Below are 11745 nucleotides of genomic sequence, written 5' to 3'. Positions count from 1 at the left end.
GCGATGAACATTGGGGTGCACGTGTCTCTTTCAGATCTGGTTTCCTTGGTGTGCATGCCCAGCAGTGGGATTGCTGGGTCATATGGCAGTTCTATTTCCAGTTTTTTACGGAATCTCCACACTGTTCTCCATAGTGGCTGTACTATTTTGCATTCCCACCAACATGCAAAATCAACTGTCTTTTATAGTCTATATAAGTGTATTTTTCAAATGATGTTGCAAGGGCTAAGTTTTCCCCAAACTTGTTTTTAACAGTAAAAAAAAAAAAAAGAGGGGGATATCTCTAAATGTTCAAAGAGATTAAATAAAAAAAACTATGATGATGTGAAATTTTATTTACTAATACAGGAAAGGGCTTCCCTGGTGGCTCAGCTGGTAAAGAATCCACCTGCAATGCAGGAGACCTGGGTTCGATCCCTGGGTTGGGACGATCCCCTGGAGAAGGGAACAGCTATCCACTCCAGTATTCTGGCCTGGAGAATTCCATGGACTGTATAGTCTATGGGGTTGCAAAGAGATGGCCACAACTGAGCAACTTTCACTTTCATCAAGTCTCACTTTCACTTTCAATATAGGAAAAGTGTCCATAAGGCATTGCCTAAGGAAAAAAGGAGGTTACAAACCGCTGTGTGCAGTATGATTCCATTTTTGTTTGCTTTAGAAATGTATTACATATTTTAATATACAAATATTTAAATATATTTATGTAAATTCTAGAATGACATGCAGCAAGATGTTGACAATAGTTATCTCTGGGATTTCAGCCCATTTTTGTATTATTTCCTTTATTTGTATTGGTAATCGTGAGTTTTCTTTCCTTTATATTCAGGGAAGAGAGTCATACTGAAACCATTCACTTCAGACTGGGACTTAAACTCATATGGCCAGGCCTTGAACCCGGCCAAATCCTGCGATCTTCCAACTGAGATCACACTCCTGGTCTCAGGACTTAATGAAACTCAGGTTCTTGATGTCACACTGCAGAAAGGGTTCAATGAGAGACAAACTGATAAGTCAGAAGTGGATTTATTTAGAGAGATGCACATTCCACAGACAGTATAGGCCGTCACAGAGGGCAAGTACAGCCTTGAAATGTGGTATGGTTAGCTTTTATCGGCTGGACAAATTCATAAGGTAATGAGTGGGAAGATTATTCTAACTATTCGGGGGAAGGCATGGAGATTTCCAGGAATTGAACCACTGCCCACTTTTTGGTCTTTGATGGGTGGTCATGGAACAGTCGTAGCACCTGTGGGTACTCAGCATATGCTGCTTCCCTGGTGGCTCAGATGGTACAGAATCTGCCTGCAAGGCAGGATACCTGGGTTCGATCCCTGGGTCAGGGAGATCCCCTGGAGAAGGAAATCGCAACCCACTCCAGTATTCTTGCCTGGAGAATTCCATGGACAAATTCTTGGCGGGCTATAGTCCATGGGTTCGCAAAGAGTCGGACTTGACTGAGAGACTAACACTCACTAAAAGATCTTTGGTCATGAAGCTCTCCTCTCATGGTTTCTTCACAGGGCTTTATTAGTTTAGCTTTCACATTTGGGTCTATGGTCCATCTTGAATTAATTAATTTATATGGTGTGTAAGGAAGGGGTTAGAGTTCTTTTTTTTTTTTTTTTTTTAGACTTCATTTTTTCCCCCTTATGAGTGTGCATAGAAAAAAATTGGTTTCTCCCCAGAATTGCATAGATGTCTTTATAGTGAATGAAGTTACCATATATGTATGGATCTATCACAAGCAACTTTATTATTGATTTATTTTTATTTTTGGCTACGCTGGGTCTTTGTTGTGTGTGGGTTACTCTCTGGTTGTGGTGCACGAGTTTCTCATTGTGGTGGCTTCTCTTATTGCAGAGCACAGGCTCCAGGGCTTGCAGCCCTCAGTACTTGTGGAGCAACAGGCTTAGTTGATCTGCAGCATGTGGGATCTTCCCCAACCAGGGACTGAACCAGGGTCCCCTGAATAGCAAGGTGGATTCTTAACTACTGGACCACCAGGGAAACTCCACAAACAACTTTAAAGGCATTAATTTCCAGATCCTCAACTTCTGTATGTCTTTTTTTTCTAAAATGGATCTGTTTGCCTCTGCAATGAAACATCAAGCCAGTTGTCCTTTCCCGCTTCACTTATCTTTCCAAGTAAGGCTTACCTTTCACTCAATTCCTGTGGGAACATGGTCTGTCATCTAGACAAGTGCAAAGCACTGTAGCCCCAAACAAAGGAGCAATTAAAGACTGCATACTTCTGAAGGAAAGAGACCCCCTCCACAAAGCACAGAGAGCATCAGCAATAAATATTGAAGGGACAGCATCTTATTCCATGTGAGGGACAGATTCTAGGTGACAATGCTCTGTGCACTGTCTATCTATTTAGCTTAGAATATGAAAGTGAGATGGTTGTCATGAGGTTATGTATTAATACATTTATCTGAACTGAAAAATGAATCCAGATTTTTCTTTTGACAGAGAGTAAGTCTAATTGGGCTGACTGGTTTGACAATGAATTCTGGCTTTGCCAATTAACTTATATGGCAGACATTTCCCATAAATTAAATAAACCAAATCTGCAACTCTGAGGTTCTCGAGAAAATGTATACAACATGCAGGAAATTATATTTTTTGCTGCTATTAAAATTATAATAAAAAATTTAGATGTCAACTTAAAAATATTAGAGTATGTAGTTTTCCAAAATTCCTTGAGGGGATACACAGCATGAAAAGTTGAAGAACGCTGATCTAGGGCAGTGGTTCGCAATTCTAGTTGCAATTGGAATCACTTGAGGAGATTAAAAGATGGTGATGCCTGGGCTTCACTCCAGGCTGATTATGTCAAAGAAACTGGGAGTGAGTACTTTTTAAAGACTCCCTAGGTACAGCCAGGCTAAAAACCACTTGCTGTTTTCTGCCTTGTCTCTCTGGACTTTAAACAATCTAAACCCCTCTCCCTTCCTCACTCCCGGCACCCCAGGCTGTCTCCCTGACTCACACCCATATATAGCGCCAAGCCTAGACATTATCTCTTGGACACTCACAGGCCCTTCAAACACAACATGTCTCAAGCCAATCTTGGCAACAGTTTATTTATTTATTTTTTTACTGTACTGGGTCTTCAACTGCTTTTGTGCAGGTTTTCTCTACTTGTGGCGACCTGGGGCTGCTTTTCATTGTGGTACACGGGCTTCTCACTGCAGTGGCTTCTCTTGTTGTGGAGCCCCGGCTCTAGGCGCAAGGACTTCAGTAATTACAGGATGTGGCTAAGTAGTTGCAGCTCCCGGGTTCTCGAGCACAGGCGCATGGGCTTAGTTGCTCTGGGTCATGTGGGATCTTCCTCATTGGCAGGTGGAATCTTATCCTCTGTGCCACCCAGGAAGCCCCTTGGCAACAGTTATGATCATTCATCGGTAGAAAATGTGTGGGTGTGTGCCTCAAAATACACATATTAAAAAATAAACCAGGAGAGTTTCCTGGTGGCTTAGTAGTTAAGATTCTGGGCTTTCACTGCTGTGACCCAGGTTCAGTCCCCGGTTGGGGGACTGAGATCCTGCAAGCCGAGCAGCTCAGCAAAAAAACATCCCTCCAAATTATATGTATTACTATGTTAGCGTGTCTATAAAATAGGAAATATAAAAACATGAGACTAAAAATGAATATAAGAGGCTTCCCTGGGGGTCCAGAGGTAATCCACCTCCCAATGCAGGGAATGAGGTCCTATCCCTGGTTGGGGAACTAACACCCTACATGCCTCAAGACAATTAAGCCTGTGAGCTTCAACTAAGACTCCGATGCAGCCATAAAGAAATAGAAATAAAAACCTTCTAAAAAATGAATATAAATACAAGTTCTAACATTTTCTCTCCATATCCTGTGGATGATCTCTGTTCTTTGACACATACCAGTCCCTCTTTTGGGAATTCCCTTCCCACTTTGTCCTTCCCTACCATCTTCCACTTATTCTTCAAGACCCAGTCCTCTGACACTCCCCCATATGTGGACCTTCCCTACCTCCAAAATGCCCCCAGGGGGCTCTGCACAAGCCCCTCCCTCCACAATGACCATTGTTTTCATTTGGCTTTTTAAATATTTATGTCAGCCAGGACTGCTGCCACATATCCTGCAATGAACAGGAAGCTGAACAACAGGGATTCTTTGGCTCCTAATACCACCAGGGCCAAGGCTGAGGATCCCTGCCCACACCTTCCTCCCTCCACATCATGCCTGACAAGCAAAAAATTAAGTCAGCCTGTCAAACGTCTTCAAGGCTGAGATCATGTCACTTGCTTTTCTGGATCTGCCATCCTCTAGCTATGTGACTTTGCTGCGTGCTTAGTCACTCAGTTGTATCCGACAGTTTGTGGCCCCTTGGACTGTAGCCCACCAGGCTCCTCTGTCCGTGGGGATTCTCCAGGCAAGAATACTGGAGTGGGTTGCCATGCCCTCCTCCAGCGGATTTTCCCAACCCAGGGATTGAATCCAGGTCTCGCACATTGCAGGCAGATTCTTTACCATCTGAACTACCAGGGAAGCCCAAGAATACTGGAGTAGGTAGCCTATCCCTTCTCCGGGGGGTCTTCCCGACCTAAGTCTTAAACCAGGGTCTCCTGCATTGCAGGTGGATTCTTTAAGAACTGAACTACCAGGGAAGCCCTTGTGTGACTTTAGGCAAGTGATTTGACCTCTCTGAGCCAGAGTTTCCACCTGGTTAGAAAAAAAAAATTAAAAAAACAAACTCCCTCCCCCCGGCCAGACGCTGTGAGAAGGAGACACAATGATGCCCAGAGAAGGCCCAGCTCTGTGCTTGGCTCCCAGAAGAACCCAGTTCACAGAGCTTGCTGTTGCTAATCCCTGCTTCTCTCTTCCCCGAGACCTCTGTGGTCTGTGGGTTTTGGGACTCCTATATCCAGAACATGGCTTAGTGGTAAAGAATTCATCCGCAGGTGATGCAGGAGATGCGTCAGATTGAGACCCAGGGTTCAAGCCCCGGGTTGGGAAAATCCCCTGGAGAAGAAAATGGCAACCCACTGCAGGATTCTTGCCTGGAGAATCCGATGGACAGAGGAGCCTGGTGGGGGACAGTCCACAGAGTCACAAAGAGTTGAACACGACTGAGGACAGCACCCAGAACAACACTCTGCCATGGAGTGAACTGCAGAGAGAAATGAGAACTGTGCCCCCTGAGAGGGCAGGGGCTGAGCAGGGGCCTGGCATGGGGTGGGTGCCAAGTGCTGAGTCCCTGGTACCTGCTGGTCCCTGTGCTGGAAGGAACACAGGGAGCCCTGCGGGTCATGCAGAGTTTGAACTGTAATTGGGCAGAGTGTGTGGGTGGGCCTTTCCTTGAGCCTCTGACTCTGGGCCTTCTGCCCCAGGCCTTGTGGAGGCTGACTCTTCCTCTCAGATATCAGAGGCTCCCAGTGACAGGGCTCCACGAGGGATTTTCCCCAAACCTTTTGTTTGCAAATTTCAAGCCTAAAGTTGCAAGACTGGTGCAATTAGCATACATATACCTTTCACCTGGATCCACCACTTTTGGTTCATCTCTGTCTGCACACAGGCGTTCGTGCTAGGTCGCTCAGTCATGTCAGTTTCTTTGTGACCCCACGGACTGTAGCCCTCCATGCTCCTCTGTCCATGGGATTTTCCAGGCAAGAATACTGGAGTAGGTTGCCATTTCCTCCTCCAGGGGATCTTCTGGACCTAAGGATTGAACTCACTCACATCTCCTGCGTTGGCAGGCAGATTGGGCCACCAATCTGGGCCACCAGAGAATTCCCTGTCTGTATACATGCACACACTTTTTTCAGAACCATTTGAAAGTTGACATCATGACACTTGATCTGAAAATGTTTCCCCAGGCATCCTCTCAGAACAAGGACATTCTCCTTTAAAACCACAACACGGTGATCATATTCAAAACACATGATGCTGATGAATCCCTTATCTAACTGTGGTTCTTGTTTAGATTTCCCAAGTTGTCCCAATTGTGATTTTTTTTAATAGTTTTTGTTTTGTTTTGTTTTGATCCAGGAGCTGATCAAGGACCTGTCTAAGCACTGTATGTAATTATGTAATTGTCAACCCACTCCAGGATTCTTGGGCTTCCCTTGTGGCTCAGCCAGTACAGAAACTGCCTACAATGCAGAAGACCTGGGTTCAATCCCTGGGTTGAGAAGATCCTCTGGAGAAGTGAAAGGCTACCCATTCCAGATAGTCCATGGGGTTGCAAAGAGTTGGACACAAGGGGGGGAATTTCACTTTCACTTTCCTCTTATATAGTACTAATTGGCGGCAGGCAGGGGCTGGGCAGCAGCGTTGTGCAGCTATCTGGGCCTAATCCTCAGTCATGTATGCAGCAGGTGCTCAGTGCATGGGTTTTTGTTTTGTGTTTTGTAAAACTAGGTGACCATCGTGGATGCCATTTCAGATGCATTCATTCCTGTATTGTTGCAAACTTGAATTTTCTGAGATATGTCAGACTCCACAAGGATTTAAAAATTCCCTCACCCTCTTCAACAAGATTTTGGCTAAAGATTTGAAAGGATCAAGGCTGAATAGAAGACTTTCCAGCCAAAATGGAAAAAGCATCCCAACTGACAAAAACCCTTCTTAAGGACAGTGTTAAGAAAACTCTCACCAAGCTATGCCTGAAAACTCATTTAAAATTACTATCAGGGAAGCCTGAAATGGAAAAAGTCTTACAAATTGATCTCCATATACCAGTGACCCTAGAAGTGGACTAGGAATGAGCCCTTATGAGAGGATATATAGGAGACCACGCTTAGTTCCCGGACTTCTGCAGTGGCTTAGTGGTAAAGAATCTGCCTGCAATGCAGGAGCTGAAGGAGACATGGGTGGGGATCATCCCCTGTTCGATCCCTGGGTGGGGAAGTTCCCCTGGAGGGGGAAATGGCAACCCACTCCAGCATTGTAGCCTGGAGAATCCCCATGGACAGAGGAGCCTGGCAGACTACAGTCCATAGGGTCACAGAGTTGGACACGACTGAAGTGACTGACCACGCACGCATGCTTAGCTCCTAAAAGTAGAAAGAGAACCATGTCTAACACAGGAGGTAAAATTAAACAGTATGTTCAATATGTTGTGTTCCACCAGGTCTCTCTCTCACCTGGAAGCTCCCTTCCCTCTCTTCAAAGCAGGAAGCCAGGTGCTGCTGAAAGTGTGAAAAAGAGAGATGCCCTGACCAGCAGCTTGAAGAAAGAGGGAAAGAATTCTATGCTCCTCAAGATTGAGGGGTATCAAAGAAAAGGGAGGGGGGGGGGAAGTTCCCTGGTTGTCTAGTGGTTAAGAATCTTTCTGCCAATGCAGTGGATACTGGTTCAATCCCTGGTCTGGAAAGATTCCACAGGCTGCAGGGCAAGTAAGCCCATGAGCCACCACTACTGAGCCCGCGCACCCCAGAGCCTGAGCTGTAGTGAACAAGAGAAGCCACTGCAGAGAGCAGTCTACACACCACAGCTAGACAGCAGCCCCTGCTCATCGCAACTCGAGAAGGCCCGCTCACAGCAACAAAGACCCAGAGCAGCCAAAAATGAATACATATATAAATCTTTTTTAAAAAGAAACAAACGTGATAGTTTAATAAAGAAAGAAAAGCAAAGGGGTGATTAATGCCAGGCACGACCCTGTGGGGCTGCTGGACATGGAGGCCTTTTTGTCCTAAAGTTTTTGTAGGCAAGACTCCAGCTTCCATTACTCAGCACATGTTTTGATTAGCTAAATAAAATGAAAGACTTTATCTATTCATCCATTCATTCACTCAAAAAAATCATTAACATCATTAAACGAGCAACTTACTCTGAGCTAGAATCTCTTCTAGGGGCGCTCGCCCTCGGGGACTGACATTCTAGTGTGGAGAGACGGATCACAGACAGATAAATAAGCAGATAATGTGAGGCCAACGCTAGGAAGAAAGAATGAGTGAGTAAGTGAACAAATTGTCGATGCAGGAGAGGAGAAAGTGGAGGGAATTCCCATTAGGGAGGAAATTCCCATCCTCCTGCCGTCCCTCAGGAGGACGGGCGCTCTGCAGAGAGTCTGCCCTCGCCGGAGCTGGGGCAACCTTTTGCCCTGGCCTTGTGTTAGCCCGAGAGAAGATATTCCAGGAGGAGATATTTACTCTAGGCTTTTACAGCACTGGCCATCACCCCCCTGCACCCCCACCCAGAGGCACCAGAAATGAAACTGCTGGCCTCAAAGGAAAATCAGAATTCACTAAGACCAAGGGCAACCAGTAAAGGGGACAGCTGCCCTGGGACATTCAGAAAAGTCCAGCAGCGTCAAAATGCTGCCGAGGAGGCTGTGTTCCCCGAGGCCAGGGCTGAGCTGGGACTAGAGGGACCAGAAGAATCTTCTTCCTTCCTTCCCCCTCCCTCCCTCAGTGTGACCTTCCCTGGCCACTGTGTGCATATTACACTCCCAGCCTTCTCTCTTCCACTTCCCATTTTATTTTTCTCTGTGGCACTTATTACCTTCTAACACACCATATAGTTTACTTATCTATTGTGTTCTTGCTTTTTTAAAATTAAATTTTTGTTACTCAGTAACAACGGGCCAGTTTAGCTCGATGTGACAATGCTAGTAGCAAGAGTAGTAGGAAGGAGCTCAGCATTAATGTATCTAATACAGAAAGCTTTAGTGATCCATTAGATAGTATGATACTATACAGGATCAAAACTTTCAACACTTCCCTAGATCTTTAATTGATATCTTTCAGACAAGGAGACATGGATTTGATCCCTGGGTTGGGAAGATCCCCGGCAGAAGGAGATGGCAACCCACTCCAGTGCTCTTGTCTGGGAAATCGCATGGACAGAGGAGCCTGGCAGGCTACAGTCGAAAAAGAGTTGGAGATGACTTAGTGACTAAACAGGAACAGCAGATAAGTTAAATAATCTAAACAGATAAGAAGTTGCCTGCTGACATCATACTTGAGTGGAATCACCTTGCACAGGGAACTCTCCTCAATACTCTGTGATGACCTGCAGTACAGGAAAATGTGTCAGTTACACGCACGCATATGCCCACTCTTTAGATTCTATTCCCATATTGTGTTTGCTTTTGTCAACAACCCCCCAGACCCCAAATGCAAGTTCCATGAGGGCAGGGATTTACCTCTCCTGCTCGTTGTTACATTCTAGCACCCAGAACAGTGCCTGGCACACAGTAGGTGCTCAAAGAATATTACTCACCCCTTCCTTCATCCTTCCAAAGTTCCTTGAGTGCTGGTTCTGTGCCCATACTGTGCTGTGGGCGGGGGTGAGAGTCATCAATAAGACATCCTGAGAGTCCCCTGGCAGTCCAGTGCTTAGAACTCTGTGCTTCCATTGCAGGGGGCATGGGTTCGATCGATGGTCGAGGAACTAAGATCCCTCAAGCAACTCGACCAGGCCCAAAAATAAATAACCAATAAGATATCACTCCTCTCTTTAAGGCGCTCATGGCCCCTGGGAGCCATCCTTGGGAATGGATGGCGCCAGATACCTGTGTGCCCCTCCCCCCACTTCATTCCCAAAGTTCCCCTCTATTTCCCCGCCCCCCCCCCCCCCCCCCGCTGCTGTGTGAATGAGGGGAAGCCTTTCCCTGTAACAGTGAGCACGCATCCCTGAAAGCAAACCTTCCTTCTGGCTCTGCTCAGAGCCGACAAGCAGCCTGGTCCAGTAGAATCAGACAGCCCAGAATTTGACTCTCCATCCTGTTCCCTGGCTTCTCTGAGAACTCAGTTTCTTCATCTGCAGGATGGGACTCCAATATCCACCTTGTAAGGGTTCCACTGAAAGTAGAAGATGTCTAAAGGGCTTGGCCAGAGCAGGTAGTAATCAAAAGGCTCCTCTTGCTGACACTGTTCCTGCGGTGTCTGGCCGTGACTTGCAGCCGCCTGCCTCCTGTAGAGAGGACAGCCGGGGGCCCCGTGCTGGCACAGGGAAGCCACACTCCAGTCCTCAGCACCCCGGGCAGGCACTCAACCTCAGGTGTTCCACCCAGCATTCGTGGCTTTTACAAATCTGAGATTCAACCTGGCGATAAATTTTTAAAATCCAGCATTGGTGAGGGTGTATGCTTCCCTCTCTCACACCTGGCTCATGAGGCATGTGTTTTGTTTGGGAAAATCTAGTGATATCTCAGGGCCTCCCAGGTGGCACTAGTGGTAAAGAACCCACCTGCCAATGCAGGAGACATAAGAGAAACAACAGGTTCAATCTCTGGGTCAGGGAGATCCCCTGGAGGAGGGCATGGCAACCCACTCCAGTATTCTTGCCTGGAGAATCCCATGAACAGAGGAGCCATATCTATCAAAACAATTCAGCCTCTAGGAATTCACTGAAACCTGTACAAAGACTCACAGACCTGGGTGTTCATGAAAATGTTATTTATAATACCAAAAAATAAAAAAACTTCATTGCCTAACACTAGGGATTGACCAGATAAAACATATGATATATCCTGCCATTAAAAATAGTTATGGAAAAGGAATAATATGGGAAGAAGTTTACAAAATATTAAATGAGTAAAGCAAATATAAATGAGTATTATAGTATGAATCTGCTTCCCTCTCTTTCTCGTACTAAAGTTGCCTCTAGATGGTAGGATTACAAATGTTTTCTAGTTGCTTCTTTGTGCTTTTCTGCATTTTTTTTCCTGTGTTACCTGCTTTTAAAGAAAAATTAGAAAATCAAACTCACTTTTTCAAAATACAGACTAAGCAGAGATATAACAAATTTCATAGCTAAATTTTATCTTATGTCTAGATCACTTATGTTAACCTATAGATAATTTCTGATCATAGCTCAATGAACTTGTGAAAAACTTTTAAACTGTCCCTACGATCTTTGATTACTGGACCAGAAAGATCCTCTGGAGAAGGGAAAGGCTACCCACTCCAGTATTCTGGCCTGGAGAATTCCATGGACTGTATAGTCCAAGTGACTCGCAAAGAGTCGGACACAACGACTGAGCGCTTTTCACTTTCATACATATATATGTAAATTCCTAACGCCCTTTTCTTTGGGAATAATGTCAATTTACAGAAAAGTTGTAAAGGTAGTACATAAAGTGCCCCTGTTCCCCACCTCATCCCTCCTAACTTGCAAAAGCAGGGTACACTTGTCACAACTAAGAAACCAGCACTAGTAACTAAACTTCAGACTTCATTTGGGTTTCGCCCGTTTTCCCATTAACATTCTCATTCTGTGCCGGGGTACAATCCCTGGGTACCACATGGCCTTGATCTGTCCCTTTCTTTTCAGGCTTCCCTAGACTGTGACAGTTTCTGGGACATTCCTGGTTTTTCATGTACCTGTATGAATTCTGTAATCAGGAAAAGAAAGGGATGAGGACGAAGAAGAAAAGAAAGTGATGATGGTGGTGGTGATGGTGAAGAGTGATGTCCTGGAATACCTTCGTTTTTATCTCGGTGGGAGGCAAGGGATCTTTTCCTTTCTCTGTTCACAGGAACAAAACGGGGAAAGCAGTTGCTGCCTGGCATCTGTGGGATGCTCAGAGGTTGGGCGCCTTAATCCCTCCCTGCCCTCTGCCCTCTCGGTTCCCGCACCCGCTACCGTCCCCCACTCCCACCCCGATGCGGGGGCCCTCGGGTGCAGGGCGAGCCCGGGACGGCGGGTCCCCTCGGCTGCTGGGCGAGCGCGCGGGCGGCACCCGGATCAACTGTTCCGCAACCCGACTCGGCCGCCCCGCCCCGCCCCTGCCCCAGGTCTTATAAGCCTGTC

At 46.1% G+C, this 11745-nt stretch overlaps 1 long non-coding RNA gene across 1 annotated transcript; it reads right to left on the bottom strand.

Moving 5' to 3' along the window:
- Window positions 1-1235: 1235 nt before the first annotated feature.
- Window positions 1236-11739, bottom strand: LOC136147280 (uncharacterized). Its single transcript, XR_010659131.1, has 4 exons — window positions 11316-11739; window positions 9636-9791; window positions 9211-9265; window positions 1236-9000 (listed from the first exon to the last, which is right to left on the bottom strand). It is a non-coding gene; the product is annotated as an uncharacterized lncRNA (long non-coding RNA).
- Between the last annotated feature and the right edge of the window lie 6 nt (window positions 11740-11745).

Source organism: Muntiacus reevesi, chromosome 15 (genome assembly GCF_963930625.1).
Source record: "Muntiacus reevesi chromosome 15, mMunRee1.1, whole genome shotgun sequence".
Classification (NCBI taxonomy): domain Eukaryota; kingdom Metazoa; phylum Chordata; class Mammalia; order Artiodactyla; family Cervidae; genus Muntiacus; species Muntiacus reevesi.
Note: the sequence above shows the minus strand (reverse complement) of the source record. Positions and strands in the feature narration are given on the sequence as shown.